Raw genomic sequence first — 18,404 nt, forward strand, 5'->3', positions numbered from 1 at the left:
ATCATCTCATCAGGAATTTCCTCATGAAAAGTCTGCAATGATGATTCTTGTAACTCTATGGTCTCCAAACATTCGATAAATTCGCCATCAAGACATTGATCAAAAAAATCATTCAAGTCATCTCCTCCTTGTGAGAATATTTCATTATTGGTGCTGTCAATTTCAATAAATGTAGTGGATAATTCAAAAGAAATTGCCACGGTCTCTTCGTTGTTTAAATGTTTTTACTGTTTTTGTTTTGTTGTATATATTTATAAGTTATTAAAGTTTTATATTCCTACTACTTAGTTGGAGTGCTATATATTTTTAATGTGACACATAATTGTAAAAACTTTGATGTACAAAGAGTCATCCCCTGGAATCTTCCGCTTCAGGCTCGGTCCCCTCCCCAATCACAATACAGGATGGTTTTCAGATAGTATGAACACGTGTGGTGTGACGGATCTCATCGGGTGTGGGCCTTGATCTACTATAACTCCTTTGAAGAGGGGTGATTCTTTACAGCTGGGGCCATAAACTACATCTGCAGGGCTAGCTGATAGCCTAGGACTGGCCTGGACAATCGGACACAGAGGAAGAGGAGTGTCAGAGGGAACTAGTAACATGTCCTCATCAGGAATTTCCTCTTCAATCATCTCATCTGGAATCTCCTCATGAAAAGTCTGCAATGATGATTCTTGTAACTCTATGGTCTCCAAACATTCGATAAATTCGCCATCAAGAGATTGATCAAAAAAATCATTCAAGTCATCTCCTCCTTGTGAGAATATTTCATTATTGGTGCTGTCAATTTCAATAAATGTAGTGGATAATTCAAAAGAAATTGCCACGGTCTCTTAATTGTGAGCCATTTTCTTTTGAAATTGCTTGCTGTAAATTGCAGAAAAAAATAATCACTTTCATTTATCGTTTTTAGTAATACATAATATAAAACTAACTTTATCAAGTATTTAGTATAACAGAAGGACTGTAAATAAATAACAGAAAACATTTTTCAAATTATCTTAAAGTGTACAACATAGTTCCCCTTACAAATTAACAACTCACCTTTTTAAAAGTAGGAGAAGTGTTAGTACTGTGTAAACCAAACACCAGAAATTGAGCACCAAAAATTCCTCACAAATGTACCTCAGACAGTAGTATCACAAATTGGCTGTGGTTTCCTCTCATTTTAGATATATACATAACCAATTAACTTTCATCACACACAAATACAAAACCAAAGTAACATTTTAATGGGTTCTAAATTTCAACACTTTCAAATGTGTTTTCCCCATGCAATTTTCCATAGGACATTTAGATACGTCTACAGCCTGAATGGCTGAACGGAATTACACCAAACTTGGCAAAATGGTACATCAAACCTAAGAGGTCAGGGAGGATCTACTATGCCCCCTTATGGTCATTTGCCCCTTCGCTTTGGCCTCCTCTTGTCTCTCGATCCTACCGAGAGACAAGATGGCGGCCGCTACGGACTGTTTGGAATGTTTACAGACGCCGGAGAACCAATCACCTTCGCAAAGCTCCGTAACGCGAAAAGTACGCGAAGCGGAGCGCTGTTACAGATGTATATCTTTTTTTGAACGTTAATTTCTCAAAATCCACTGGAGCACATATATTGAAACCTAGCAAAGGCACATCGGGCTACCAGTCCCTAATATTTTGCCAAGTTTCGTGCAAATCCATTCAGCCGTTCGATTATTATTATTATTTTTTTTTTTTGCCCCGCGGGGCCCTTTTAAAACCTCCACATCAAACCTAGGGGGTCAGCGAGGATCTACTATGCCCCCTTATGGTCATTTGCCCCTTCGCTTTGGCCTCCTCTTGTCTCTCGATCCTACCGAGAGACAAGATGGCGGCCGCTACGGACTGTTTGGAATGTTTACAGATGCCGGAGAACCAATCAGCTTCGCTTCACAAAGCTCCGTACCGCGAAAAGTACGCGAACTGGAACGCTGCCCGGTCCGCTGTTACAGATATATATCTTTTTTTGAACGTTAATTTCTCAAAATCCACTGGAGCACATATATTGAGACCTAGCAAAGGCACATCGGGCTACCAGTCCCTACAATTTTGCCAAGTTTCGTGCAAATCCATTCAGCCGTTCGGGCTAAAAGTGAGGCCAACTGCCCTATGGAAAACTCAATGTTAAAAACACGTTTTGGGACCCCCCTTTTTTCTCGGCCCCCCCTTGACGAAACCCCCCCAAATTTTCAGGGGCTGCTCAGAAACAAAATGTTCCATTTTCCTGAAAATTGCAGCCAATTCCGTCCACAAACGCCAAAGTTATTAGACATAGAATTTTCAAAAAACCCATAGAGAAAAAATCCTAACTATATATACCTACTGGCGACCGCCAGTAGGTAATATATATATATATATATATATATATATATATATATATATATATATATATATATATATATTTATCATTGTTTATTTAAGGGTTATTTTAATATTATTTATTTATGTATTTTAATGTATTTTTATTTATTTACTGTACGCAGGATCTCCAGGAGCTGACACTGTCTGATGCGGAATCTGCTGCTTTTTCAGACGATGACATGGATATGCTACTGTCCTTTGACATAATTCAGCAACAATTGAATGCTGAGGAGCTGGAGAAGCAACAAGCTTATAACACACCTATTGTCGGTAAGTACAGGCTGTGTGTGTGTGTGTGTGTGTGTGAGAGAGACATGTTTTATACATATATATACATATATATTGTTTCTTTTTTAGGGGGTGTGCCCGGTGATGTGAATCAGGGTAACCCTGAAAACCCTGTTAAAGGAAGAGCCTTGAAAAGGTCAGCAACAGCTGGTAAAAAGGGGTCTCCTCCTGGGAAGCGGGCTCGACAATCAGTACCATTGCTTAAAAGCGGGACACCTACGGCGAAAAGAGCTCTGCAACCAGAACCTGTGCTTAAAAGCGGGTCGCCTATGAAGAATTGGCCTCCACAAAGACTGCAATCAGGTGAGCTTTTAACAGATGTGACGCCGTTTTAAAAAGCATGTTTTACTCGGATATAGTGTAAAGTAGAATAGTCCAGTATTTATCACAGGTGTATGTAAGAAACTGCACTGTAATTATTGTTAGTTTTATAGTTTTTAATATATATATATATTATAGTTTTTAATATATATTATTGTTTACCCCTGTAGAAACAGTGAACCTTTTTGTGGGAAGAAGAGAACCATTCAGTTGGGACCATTTATCAATACATCTAAAGGACATCACAAATGTGGGGCGAAATAAAACAAAGGAAACAGCTGTTGAGGCCGCTGAGGCCCAGAGGGACAACATTTACGAAGGTATACATTCATCCAAACGTAGGTGGCATCAAATTTCTGGCAAACCTGTTGAAGAGACTGTTGAAGCTGTTAAATCAGCTAGAGTAAAGCCATCATGTGCGAAAAAGTTAAAGCTGGATCTACCACCTGCCCCTGTTATTCAAAAGGACCCCCGGGGTTTAGCTAAAAATAAATCAGCTACGCAGATGTCTAGGACTACCTTTTTTCCACAGGTGCCTAAGGTCCTAGGTGAAGGTCAGGTCCCCCTAGACACTCATACCTCAGGTCTCACAGCACAGCTTGTGGAAGGCAATAATCAGAGAGTTAAAAGAGCTGAGTCTAAACATGGTAAGAAGTCCGTGACAAACATGGTCTCTGGTAATTTACAGACTGATCTTCAGAGTAATAGGACCCCTATAGCAAATAATGACACGGTTATCAGCGGGGAGGTTGTTGAAAGTAATGAATCAGAACAGGCTTTGCAGGTGAGTCTTATAAAGCTTCTTCAGCATATGTCTAGATTAACAGAGAGTTCTGAATTAGCACCAACAGAAGCGTCCGACCTGCTCTCAAAAGGGAGCTATGAGGAATACAAAGTCCCACCACCCAGCCCCGTCTCACCGCATACCACTGAGGCCCAAGATTATTATGATCAACATTTAAATTTCTTTCAACCATGGTCACCGTTAGGCCCCGAAGCGTCCTATGAACCCACTAGTCCCTCCACTAGTGTAATAATATTGTCCTCACCCACTTCAGACCATGATCATAGTACAGCTTTGGAGGGGGTTGAAAAGTTGTATTATAAATCAGCATTTAGCCCTGAGGAATCCGCTCCAGGCTGTTCCCACTGGGATACTGCTTCTTTAGAGCCCATCAACAATAATATTGATAATCCTAGTACGTCCGCAAGACATGTACTAGTGGCTGATGCACAACTCTGTCTGCAGGTGGACACAAATTTAACAGGTAGCAGCGCAGGCCTCAATAATAAAAATGCTAACAGTGATGAGGGAGTTATCCAAGGGAGGGTCCCCAGTAATATAAACAACACATTAATAGACCACCAGGACAGTAGCGGCAATTCTGAAATAGTTTATAAAACTGTTTTACTATCCAATATCAAAGAAATGCAAAAGGCTATCAAGCAAGTAAAAGACAGGGTGAGCTCTATAATCTCAAGACATGGAAAAGCAAAAAACAAGAAGCGTCTTATAAAAGACGTTTTGGAGGAGGTAAATCATGCGGTGAAAATGTGTACAAGCTATGTGGTATCAGGCTGTGAATCAACAGTTAACCACTTAAAGCTCATATCATTATGACTAGACTCACAGACACCCCTAGACATTTCTAATGAGGTGTTTATGACTAAAGCTGTATATGTGTCAAAATATAAAAAAACAATCCGCAAGATACTTAATAAGGCGCGCCGAATCTCACGAGCAGTGAAGAAGATAAAACAGGCAGAAAATAACACATGCTGTTTAAAGCCCTCACAGGTACCAATAAGGAGGTGTAAAAAGGATCCTATTGAGCCTGAATTTACACATTTTCTTGTTCAATCAGGATGTGGGAGGATACCCCAAGACACAAGGGTTAAGAACAAACAGAAATGGATTAATAGGGCCATGATCCGTCGCCGCTTAACAAATAGCCTAAAGAAAGTGCGAATACATGTCAGAAGAAGAATTAAAAAACTAGCAGCTCAAGCATCCAGACAGGCCCCCCAATTGCCCGTTCCTGTAATATTGCCATGGAGCAACAGCCCTCCGCCTGAAGACTTAGAACCTGTGTTTTTAGAGAGCGTCAGAAGGTTCAACCATCCTATACACAGGTTTAATGCTACAGAACGCAATGAGGAGTTTAGATTTGTCAACCTTGACCGTATAAACTCATTAGGTCAAGGCATTCTAGCTATCTATCAAGCTATACACGCACTCGTGGAACGCCTGTTACAGGATACTGGCCCTAATGTTTTTTTCCAGCTCCGCTTCCAAGGACAAGAACTCAATAGTCCATTATTCACAACTAGAACACCCCGCGATGCCTTTGATGCTGTAGATTTTTTAGAAAACCTCAGTAATCTTTTGCAGAGTAGGAGCGAGATAATAGCTCAAGGGACCTTTAGAGTCATAGCTCTAGTTGTCCGAGCTCGTGCTGGAGGTGGTGTTTCTAGACCATTAAAGAGTATTCTGTTCAGTAAAATCATAGGAAAGAAACAAAAATGGCTGCTTGATTTTAATAACCTTGAAGCTAATACATGCCTGGCTGCCAGCATAGCAGGACTTCTGGCGTCCCGTGACACTAGCGATGCTGTTATCTTGTCTAGAGCTAATGCAGCCCATACAGCTCTTAAAGTACCTACAAATCACCCTGTTGGTTTTGGATACCTGGGGCTTTTTGAGAACTATTTTAAAGTTACAGTAAAAATTCTGTACAACAGCAATGGCACATGGCGATACTTCACATCTGGGCAACCTCAGAAAAACAGGACCATTTATGTTCTTCACCACGAAAACCATTTTTATGGGGTCCTGAATTTAATAGGATTTTTAGGAGCTAAGTATGTGTGTGCCCACTGTGATCACATTTACACCAAGCATCTAGCTCATGCCTGTGAAATGTATTGTAAAATGTGCCAGACAGTTGGGTGTGTAGTCATAGCAGGGCAGAAGGTTCAATGCCTCCACTGTAATCTATTCTGTCGCTCACAAAAATGTCTGGCAACACATAACACGTATGTCAGGTGCAAACTTAAAAAAGATTGTGCTCGATGTGGGCATTACATCGCAGAAGACCACAAGTGTGCGGGCATGCAATGCCCCCATTGTAAAGAGCCTTTTCAGGCTGGTGCAGACCACAAGTGCTACATGCGCAGGGTCCGTCAGCCACCTAAAACAGAAGATTACATCATTTTTGATATGGAGTGCACCCAAGAAACATCTGTGCATGAGCCCAATTATATCTACGCTCATCATTTAACTTCGGATGAGAACTGGGAGTTTGAAGGTCGATCATGTGTGAGTGATTTCCTAGTCACCTTCATGCAGCCCAAATATAAGGGGTATACCCTGATGGCTCACAACTCTAAGGGGTATGACTCCTTTTTTATTTTACAGAAGTTGATTAGTGAAAAGATGCGTGTAAAACTCATCACCCAGGGCTCTAAGCTAATGATGTTAACTGTTGAATCCTTACAAACACGTTTTATAGACACCTTAAATTTTCTGCCCATGAAGTTAAGTAAGTTGCCAAAGGCGTTTGGCTTTCCTGGGTGTAAAGGTTAATTCCCCATTTTTTTAACACCTGGGCTAATCAAAATTATGAGGGACATATGCCGCCACCTCACAGCTACGGAGTTGAGTACATGATGTCAGATGAGAAAAATAACTTTTTACAATGGTATAGTGAAAACAGTGACAAAACTTTTAATTTGCAGAGAGAGTTAAAAGCCTACTGTAAGGCGGATGTTATGATCCTGCACCAGGCTGTAACCTTTTCAGAGATGCCGTTGTAGACATGACTAAACAGGTGGAGGTAACCAACCCCAACACGCCTAGGGAGAGCGAATCTATTGAGTACATTGACCCCTTTCAAAGTATCACGCTAGCTTCTATGTGCATGTCTATCTATAAGCACATGTTTTTACAACCTCAAAGCACAGCCTTAATACCCTCGGATCTCTATAACGGTAAACAAAAGCGTTACTCCACACCATCAATACAAAGGCTTATGTACATCTCTAACAAAGAAAACATCTACATTCAGGACGCCTTACAGGCCGGTGAATATCGCGTGGGCTCCTACTACTTGGATGGGTACGCAGTAATCAATGGGAGACCAACAGCCTTTGAATACAATGGGTGCTTTTATCATGGATGCCCCAGATGTTACGAGCCCCATGAGTTTAATAAACTGCTGGGGACAAAGTTTGAGCACCTTTATAGGCGCACCCTGATGAAAGCTCAATATATTGAAAACAAGGGCTTCATTATGAGAACCCTTTGGGAACACGAGGGGATTGACATGTTGGCATCAGACGCCGAGTTAGGTCTTTTTCTCAAGAGGGAACAGTTGCCTGAACCTTTGGATCCCCGCCAGGCCTTATTCGGGGGCCGTACAAATGCGATACAATTGTACAGAGCTGTGGGTCTGGGGGAGAAAATACACTACTATGATTTCACAAGCTTGTATCCATTTGTCAACAAACTGAAGTTTTACCCCGAAGGGCACCCCACTATTATATACCGTGACTTTAAATCTTTAGACACATACTTTGGACTAGTTAAGTGTGAAATATATCCACCCAGGGGTTTTTACTTTCCAGTGTTGCCCTACAGAGTGGATAGTAAGCTCATGTTCCCCCTTTGTCGAACATGCGCTGAAAGTAAAGAGACCGACTTATGTCCACACACTGAAGCACAGAGGATGTTAACAGGTACCTGGTGTTGCATAGAGGTTCAAGAGGCCCTAAAGAAAGGATACAGGCTAGGTAAAATATTTGAAATTTAGCATTTTGAAAGGACTACAACACAGCTTTTTTCTGAGTATATTAATTTATTTCTCAGAGACAAGCAGGAGGCCTCAGGGTATCCAGAATGGAGCACTGATGCTGGCTCCAAACAACAGTACATCGATGAATACTTTGCTCATGAAAACATAAACCTGAGACCCGATTTTATCCAAGTCAACCCCGCCAAGCGTCAGCTGGCAAAGTTATGCCTCAATTCTTTATGGGGTAAATTTGCGCAGCGTACCAACCTCCCAAACACAACCATCGTCACAGATCCTGACAAATTGTTTAATTACCTTTTTGCCCCCTGTTATGACATATCCACCTGTGAGTTTATTAATGATGATACAGCCATGCTGGGTTGGAAACATGCTAACGAGTACCCCACAACCAGTAACAATATAAACATCTTTATAGCTTGTTTTACAACCGCACACGCTCGTTTGGAGCTTTACAAGCTGTTAGATACACTACAGGAAAGGTGTTTGTATCATGACACAGACTCTGTTATTTTTGTGAGCAAAACAGGGGACGAAGACCCACCTCTGGGAGACTATCTAGGGGATTTAACTAGTGAACTAGATAAGGATGAATTCATAGTCCAGTACGTTTCAGCCGGACCCAAGTCGTACAGCTACAAAACCTCTAACAATAAAGTCTGTATGAAAGTCAAAGGTATAACATTAAATGTTCAGAATACCATAAAAATAAATTTTGACAGTCAAAAGAATCTAGTTCAGGAGTATGCCCAAAAGACCAATCACACCTGTGACAAAACCATTGTTGTAAGTCAGCCTTCTATAGTGAGGACCAAAAAGAGATGGGAAATCACAACCCAGCTTTTGCATAAAACATTGCGGGTGGTGTTCGATAAAAGGGTCTTAAGGTCAGACTACAAAACGTTCCCTTACGGTTACTAAAGATACATTACTGCTGAGAACCTCTACCAGCATGGATACCAGGTTGCAACACCCCTTTTCATGCGTTATAGCTGGCCCATCAAATTGCGGCAAAAGCTATTTCATAAAAAAACTATTAGAAAATGCTCAGGACGTTTTATCCCATATGCCTGATAATATTGTCTGGCTTTATTCCTGCTGGCAAGATTTTTATAGTGACCTCACTCACCAGTTTCCGTAATTAGATTTATAGAAGGGATACCTACTAGTCTTAACGACGATGACTTGTTGCCCAAAGATCGTGTGAATATGGTCATTGTAGATGATCTTATGCGAGAAGGCGGGGACCATCCTGAAATAGAGCGAGCTTTTACTCAATATTCCCACCATCGTAATCTGAGTATATTTTACATCGTTCAGAACTTGTTTTACAAGGGTAAGAGCAGCCGATCTATAGCTCTCAACGCTTCCTACCTAATTTTATTTAAAAACCCCAGGGATAAACAGCAAATAACAGTTATAGCAAAGCAAATGTATCCGGGGAACACCCAGTTTTCTATGGAGGCCTTTAACGATGCAACCACTAAACCCCACGGTTACTTGTTGGTGGACTTAAAATCCCGTACTATAGAAGACTACAGACTGAGGACTGATATTTTCCCGCCTGAGATACCTGTCGCCTACATTCCTAAACCTAGACCCAAAGGTTATAAAAAGATGCGCTAAAATGCCTAGGCCCCATTTATTCCCCAAGAGCTCCACCACACGGTGTTAAACATGTCCGCCCGACTACGCCGTAATATGGCCCTCCTGAAAGTGCTTGTTACAGCCAGCCCCCCTCAGAGAAAAGCCATACTATGTGCTGCTTCGGACGACTTAGTTGGCGCTATTTCAGAAATTGCTCTAAACACCTTAAAAGGTAATGTACCTATTTCAACTAGCCAGTACAAGGTGCTGAAGAAGAGGCAGCAACTCATCAAGAAGCTTAGTAATAAAAGGGTCTCCCTTACTTCAAAGAAGAAACTAGTAAAGCAGTCAGGGGGCTTTATAGGGGCTCTGTTGGGTATAGCTATTCCTCTAATTACAAGTCTCCTGACCCGAATCTGATGGATTACACTCAGAAAATGTATCTAGTGCCACAACAGCAGCTTGAACAGTTGGCACCCTCTACAAATAATACATGGGACATAAGGAGATCTGAAACGCTCCGCCTGGATGCTGAAATTAAAGATATTTTGGCCCGCACAGACTTAAAGCCCGAAGCTAAAGCGGGGCTCTACTCCCGAGCTCTCCAGAATTTCTTGCAATATTACAAGCAGCTGCAGACTGAAAAAAACAAACTGACTTTATATACTGCTGATGACGAGCAACCCCAGATATCCGCCCCAACACAGCCATCACCATCACCAATAGCGCAGCCACAGGGCTCCCCTGACTCTATGGTTGAGAGCTTGCTACAGAACGTGAGTCAAAGGTACAGAGGGGCTGCGCAGATGCTGTTGAGTAAAATGGCTGATTCTAAAGACCTAACATCCTGGAATGACCGCGGTGAGTTCGTCTATAAGGGTCAGCCAGTTGTTGGGTCACATATGTACGATCTGATCAAAAGTTTCACGCATCCTAAAACCCTCTCACGACAGACAGCCCCTAGAGGCTGGGAACAGTTTCTAAGAGCTGCTGCGGAGCTCAACATTCCATCATCGCTCATGGGTAACACTGGGCATCGCCGCCAACTTGAACTATTGAAACAACCTATGAGCTCCAGTGCTGCATCCCCTCCGTTATCATCTGCCTTTCACACACCTTCAAATTCACCCACGTCCCCATTCTTACCGCCGCTAATCCCATCAAATAACCCTGGAGATGTGCCTCTGGAGGCTAAAAAGTCTCTATTTAAAACGAAGAGATGGCTCCCATATTAGAAATTGCTTATGTCCTGTTACTGCTTGATTGTATATTCTGTATATAAAGAGGGTATACCCAACTGTGCGTCCTTGAGAGTCTTTACTGTGTGGTTTTCTATTTATAGCTGTACCAACTTTTACATGTGTGATTCCTGAATATTTCAAAATGCTTGTAATAAACATTTATAACTTTTCCACACTCTACTGTCTTTGTTTTTCTTTTCTTATTGCTGAGTAAAAACACAGAGTCTGAGTAGTTTCTTAAATACAAACTTTTATTAATTGTATTTCTTTTTTTATTTTTAACATGAGCATTACACAAACATGCATTATAAAACCTTACACTTTTGGCAAATAACGTATTCACTTGTAACAATGCTAGGAATAGGTTTCAAGCCTTCTTTCATATAGCGGATAACAAGCCTATCATTGCTGACTTTATCACTTGAATATAAATTTAAAAAAATTCTAAAAGTTAGACCCTCTGACATTTTACAGATAAAATATATACAATGTTCCCCACACGTGATAGATAGAGAATCCTGTACCGGCAACTTATTATATTCTACTCTAGAAGCCACTTTTTTAAAATACTTGAATATAGGTTTTGTATAGATGCTGTGCTCCGGAAACTCTGCAAGACTATCAAGCACAGTTACCCTGTCAGTGTCCAAAAACATAGCTGCCCAGTGAGTTCCTGGTTCATGATGAGGATCTGTGTTAAAGACCAGAGATCGGGGTCTTTCATAACTTGCTTCCTTCGGCAACCCGTCGCTTGGGTAAACACCCAGAAAGTATTTCTTAACGGCTTTATGGCGGCTTAAAAAGTCTCTTATCTGAACAGTGTCCATTTTATATTATTTTCAAAGATAGTCAAACAGAATCTGCCTAGCGTGATTAACCTGTATGACGCTATCAAATCCCGCAAAAACCACCATGTTCACATTTGTAGTTAGGGCAGCGCTAAAGCGGAATTCAGCTTTTAGATTTCCATTTTTAACCAGGCTGTAATGGTCCCCATCTTCCATGTCCGGGGTCAGATTAAAGGCAAATAGCGTGTAGCCTGCGCCATATCCTTCACGTGATACGACAACCCCTGAATCACGCAGGTGCTTCCCAGTTATCGACACTAATCCAAGATATTCTCTAATAAAATTTCCAGTTCCAAAATTAGGTGTGTATGGCTTTGCAGGTATGACAGCTCCCTCGTGAACTAGGGCCGCGTAGTTGATGCCGTAGTCCTTGAAATTAAAAGGGTTGGAGTTATATGCACCACTAAAAGCTGTATTGTCAACAAACCCAATAATGACAAGTTTTGGTAGCTGCCCTAGAAACAAATTTTGCTGCTGTGTTAATCTGGTTCCCGCTGGGATGCTGTAGACTTTCATAGAGACTCTTTCAATGGCATATTTAGCATTAGATAGTTGTAGAGCCTCAGCGTGAGCCAATCTGACTGTTGGCGATACATTCACTCTCTTTACATACAGACTTGCAGATTGTATGAGCAGTTTATAGTGTTCGGCATCTCCACTAATGAGGCAAAAGGCATCTTTGTTACGGTTGAGTTTGATCTTGAGATCTATGCCATTAACGATTAGTTTATCTTGGAAGAAGAGGTCTGAATGTATTCGCCCCAGGAGGTCAAACTCTCTACTCTCTGCAGCAAACCCTGCTCTTTTTACAAACCCAGTGTTGGGGCCATCCAGAGCCGTGTTTTCAAACTTAGCGTAAGTATCTTTGTAGAAAAGACCTGCTGAAAGTTGTGTGTCCAAGGCATCGCTGCTGTAGTTCAGGATACTCTCCATGTAAGCCCTGTAGGCGTACATATTGTCATTTTGCGTGATGAATCTGTCACCCAAGGTAATATCCACCTGATTAAACATGGTCGCTATGGGGTAAGCAATGGTAGCCACTTTAGCGGTTGCAGCAATATCTGATCCATCTGCTTTTACAATTTTACACACCACATGTAGCAGAGTATTGTTGAGATCTAGATACATATCAGTGGACCCCGATACGTAAAACTCTAAAGGGGCCAGTGGCGTCAGGGCCTCTAGTGGCGATACCTCCATGAAAAAACTGTTTTCAATACTCGTCTGTGTTGGTTTTAGAGAGAACAGATCTAACTCTGACTTGGCGCATTCGCCCGAAGCGCAGTGTACAAAAGCCATGTTTTAGCGTGTCACTCCTTTTAGAAAATGTTAAGGTTAGAGGCTGCTCTTTTCTTCGTAGCTCTCTTCCGCCTTGGGGATCTTCTTTTGTGAGCTCTTTTTGAAGAGCGCTTCCTTTTTTTATAGGGCACCGGGGGCCCTCGACGCTTGGATGACCTCCTCTTCCTTTTAATACTGAGGCGGGGCTTGTACAGTAGTCCTGACCCTTCTTGAGGTTGTCTGTTCATACGTTCAACTACAGCAGACTTCACAGACCCAACCACATCTTGGGCTATATTCTGGGCAGCTGTCTTGACATGCGGCTTTGCAATTTCATAACCTTTTCTCAAAAAAGGCATAGCCCTTCGGAACAAACTACGGAAAAAACCTCCTAGACCCGCCCTGTACATAACAGGAGCTCCTTGAAAGTAGGGGGGACCGCCATATCCCGCCTGGTGTTTGTAATACTCTCTATACATAGAAGGGTTGCCGTATGCTTTTATAGCCACCATGATGAGCTCTTAATAGTCACCACCGCGGCGTGGTCTGAAATGAAGCTTAACAATAACTTTCGCGTATTTAAAGGACACCGGCTGAGACTGATCATCAAAGATCATAATTGTTATAGTGTCAAAATGACTTTTAGAAATTGCTACATAGTCAGGTTTAATATATTGAATATTAGCTATTGTGTTGTTTTCACCCCTCACCTGAACCCATTTCAGTAGGGGCGCATAACTATCTCCAACCCACTGTGGTTCTATTATATCTGTATAAACATAGAGTGTGTAAAAACCCCCATCAATATCTGGACATGTCAGATCTGGATCCTGTTTGCTTTTTATATGCTGGACAGTTCCTAAAACTCTGCTCAACTTTCCACTGGTGATAAACACCGCATCATGGCTGGGTGCTTTAATAAAAACCTTCCTTCTGACGCTATCTAATATCAGTTGAACGTCGGAAAGCCCCGCAGTACCCGATAGTGTCTTGTTAATGACATCCACCACAGCATTAACCGTAGGGTAGTACCCGTGAGGAAAACCTATGATGTAAATAGGCTCAGATTTTGACTTCTCTATAGTGAATTTAGATTCAGACCTCTTGAAAGTATTCCAGGTACGTGGGTATTGGATTTCTGTTAGGGCAACTTCCCATTCCCCTTTCAAATCCACCGGCTTAGCCAATCTGACGGTGTAATTTGATATTTTATTATCAGGGAACATAGCTGCCGATGCATTAGACGGCAATGTAATATAAAAGGAGGATGTTTCCATTTTTCTTCCTCCTTCTTTTTGAGCAATAGGCGCTCACACGTCCTGCAGAGAGCTGGCCGGCACCCAACTGTTACATTTCTCAGGCCATCCTCGCCATTTAACAAAGGCCTGTTTTTTTGCGCCTCTCCCTTTCCACTCTAGAATCTTTTCAACCCTGTAAATCCTATTTACATCCTCAGGGATCTTTTGTAACTCTTCACTGTAAAAAACACCTGTCACTGGTTCACTGTCGTAGTCCTTCAACCTGTAAATATACATGCCTTCTTTAAGCTCAACACTATCAACTATGAATATCTCATCGCTGAATGTCTGTTGATAACCTTTGGTAAAGACCCCTTTCAATTTTGAAACCCTGACGTGGTCCCCTTTTTTAAAAGCAGGCTTCTTTACTGCGGCGTTGAAGTAACGGCCGTATACCCTTCTCAACACCGCCAGAGAATTGTCGGCCGTTACCTCTACAGGCGCCATTCTGATAGTTCTGTGATAGCTGGCATTATAAACAGCTAAAAAATCCTGTAAAACAGGTAAATATCGATATGTGTTGTATGCTGTGAAGTATCTCCACAGTTTAGATTTTAAGGTTCTGTTAAAGCGCTCTATAACAGCTGCTTTTACCTCAGTGTTGGTTACAAAATGATGTACCCCGTGCTGCTTTAATAATTTCTGGAAGGTCTTGTTTAAAAATTCTTTTCCGGCATCTGTTTGTAGTTTTTGAGGGGTCCGACCTTTCTTGAAGATTACTTTAAAGGCCCCTGTGACGCTTGTTCCACTTTTATCCTTTAGAGCTTCTGCATAGGCGTATTTAGACAATACATCTATAACTGTTAAGATGTAGCTGGATCCATTATTATGTTTTGCCAGATCTTGTAGACTTATTATGTCAGCCTGCCATTGATAATCTAATTGCGCATTAACAATAGTAGGCCTCCTCTTAAAGCGTCTTCGCGCAGGCTTATGCAGTGAATACGCTTCTTCACCGGATAGCCACTCCTGCACCTGGCTTCTGCTGATTGGGTCCTTTTCAGCTTTAGCCCTTCTAAACAACGCTTCACCACTGCCAAAGCTCGAGACATCCTTTGGGTCATAATAAATCTTCTTTAACAAAGCCCCCGACATGTTAACACTTCTGAACCACAAAATGAAAGACGCTTGTTTTGTGTATAGACAGTTTGTTATTAGTAAATAAGATAACAAGATATCATCATTCCAGAGCTTACAAGTTTACATTGTCGATGGTACCAACATTAAAAAGCAGTATAGAATTGTGGCGCTTGTCTCAGTTGTCGTCGTAGAGTCACACATCTTGATATTTTTAAAGCTATATAGTCCATAGCACTGTATAGGTTAACCCTATCACCCCTCCAATAACTCTGCACCGCCAGGATACTAGCTGCTGTCAATAGTTCATACAATTCTCTCTCGCACAGCAGCAACCTTTGCTTTTAAAATAATCATCAGTTAGGAGCTCAAAGGCTAAATTTAAGCTGGACCTCGGGGGTAGGATTAAGCCCCTCATATAGTATATATAGTTGCTCCAAAATACATCCTTCACAGGCGCCCACATACTAGCACCGCATCCGCATAAGCATCTGGGGCTACCGTGGCTATGGGCCTCTAGCAAGCGGACCATTTTTAAAAAGCCTAAGGTTGACGGATGTAATTCAGCGATTCTTTCTTTAACCAAATCATATAACACCTTAGCGATACATAGATATTCCGGCGATGACTCATGAGAATCCTGGATAGCCACCTCCAACTCCATATCCTGAAAATAAGTATTAAACAGTCAAACAGTAGCTTATAACAACAGAGTTTTTTTTTGCATTTCTTGACATTCATACAATAATAGTGGTGTTCTTTGTACAATAGGCTAACATGAGATGTCTCTTTATTTAAATTTTACAAACTTTTAGGGGATGCAAACACCCCACCTGTTTTCTATTTTTATAATAAACGTCTACAATATGTTTTTCTATAGATCTCTCCACCCTCTTTCTAATAATAGATCTGCAAAGACCCCTCATGTTAGAAAGTTTTGCTCGAATATGATATGCATTTTGGATTTCTCTGATGGCCTGCGACAAGATCCTAATGAGAGCAGGTCTGCCGTTTTTCGGGGCTGCAGTCCTGTACACAGACTTTAACAGTTTATATAACTGACAGGGGTCTATCAAATGACATATATAGCGGGCTGTTTCAGCCGTGTAAGATGGATACAGACAGTCATGAGCTGTCTGCTGTGGATCCTTAATTTTATGACCGTAACATCTAGAATAAAAGTCTCTCTTGAGACAGGCATACACAACGCTGGCTGCAAAGGCCTTCACATGTTCTCTATCCAGACAGGTTACACATGTGGTCTCTTTTTCAAGATCTATGAAGTCCAATGCTTTTTTATAGTCCTTACACAGTTCGTTGTTTTGGCTGGTGGAACTTTCAATCTGTTTTGAACAGCACAAGCAGTTCATAATGAAGGTCTTAGCAGCCCCTGAAGTCTCCTCAACCTTAGCGCCATTTTCTGCTGCTTTCTGCAGTTCAAAAAAGAAAGAAAGGGATTAGTTAACAAGAAATAACAAAATAAAATAAGGCATCACAGATGCTTAAAGTATCTGCATTAAGATAATACTAACCTCCACATCTGAACCGGCTTCGGCTGCTGCTCTGAAATCTTGGGAGATGTCGAAGTCCATCGCCTCATGATCATCGCTGTTTTCAGCACCTTGGTGACCACCGATGGCACTGGCCCTTGATTCCTCCTCCAGAGATCTCATATCTTCATACACCTGGTACTGGGGTGATATTATAGTTTCTTCCGAAACTTCCATATCTGTGACACCATTTTCAAAGCTTGCCTCTTGACTTGAAGCTTGACTGGCGTTTCATGCGCCCATAATAGGTGATATTAGCTTTGGCCGCTCCTCTAGGCTGAGTGCGGCCATCCGCCGACACAAGTCCTCATGATAACCTGTAACGGCGGCGCTCTCCTCTTTAGTTGCCTCTTGCATCTTGGGCTCATCTATTACCAGAGGGCTCAAGTGACGAAAATATCTGTCAATAGATTTCACCCCGTGCTCGGGGGTACCCCGCGATGCCAGATAGTTGTACCTCTTCATGATGCCTGGGTCTCTCTTGCAGTCTGGTATAACCCTATGAGTTAAGGGTGCCTTATATACAGTGTAAGCTCATAAATGGGTGTGTCCTTCTACGTCACCCTAAGGGACTTTGCATTTAATTTTCATTTTTATTTTTCATAACTGTTCTCATTTCACAGTCCAGACTTTTTAAGATTAGGCGGCAAAATTACTGCCGCAGCTAACCAATGGCCTAGCTTCCCGCCTTTTTAGGACCAATGGCTTTCCATCCCTCTGCTGGCTGTGGCTACGCCCCCCTACACAACAGGCCACCACTCAGGAACACCATCGCCATCAGACACGCCTCCTATGGGCTGGCCTATCTCCCAAAAAAGACCCTGCAACACTCTAGGGCTCCCACTCCACAGACGGACCTCGCCACTGCTCATGCAACACCCGCCTGCAACCGCACCTACACGCTGGACATGCCCGGGCATGTCCATGCATGCCCGGACATGTTCCTCCTTGCCCAACAAACATGGCGCACACAGGTAAGTCTCTGCTTATCCATCCCACAACCCTAAACAGCCCTGTAGCCCCTGCTGCCTGCCTTGCCGCTAACCCTAGCCACCCCGCACCACCCTTCTACACCATTGACACACATACACATCCATTAATTCCTGTGTGAAGGGCACTAACACATTACACATTCCCCACTTCCATCACTGCCCCTCTGGGGGGCGCACGCAGACCCTGGACTTCCGGCCCTGGACTTCCGGCCCTGGACTTCCGGCCCTGGATTTCCGGGGCGGGACTTCCGGGGCGGGACTTCCGGGGCGGGACTTCCGGGGCGGGACTTCCGTCTCCTACGTCACTTCCGGGGGGCGTTCCCACCTGTCAAAAAATTAATGGTGATGAAAGCTCTGTCCCTATTCTACTGACCTATGCAAAAAGACCAATTGATGGACAGAATGCAGATCAATGTCATACATTCACCCCAGTGCAGAGATCAGGGCCTAAATCCATCGTTTTTTTGCTCACCCTGCCATTCCAGTTTGGACCCAGCCATATGCAATTCAGTCTTGACCCTGCGCCCAATGGGAACAGTCCAGCCCGAACTTCCAGGGCACGTCTTCCCTGGACTGGAAACAAGCATCCTAGCGGGGTTTCACCATCGGGATCTTGAGCCAGGACTAAGTAGGTGCCAGAGGCGGTCGTTTGACCTTGACCAAGGTTTGACTATAGGCAACGCCCCCCGGCAGGATCCATGGGGTATCACATACTTGCAAGTCACAAC

This window comes from Lissotriton helveticus, chromosome 2_2 (genome assembly GCF_964261635.1).
Source record: "Lissotriton helveticus chromosome 2_2, aLisHel1.1, whole genome shotgun sequence".
In the NCBI taxonomy this organism is placed as follows: domain Eukaryota; kingdom Metazoa; phylum Chordata; class Amphibia; order Caudata; family Salamandridae; genus Lissotriton; species Lissotriton helveticus.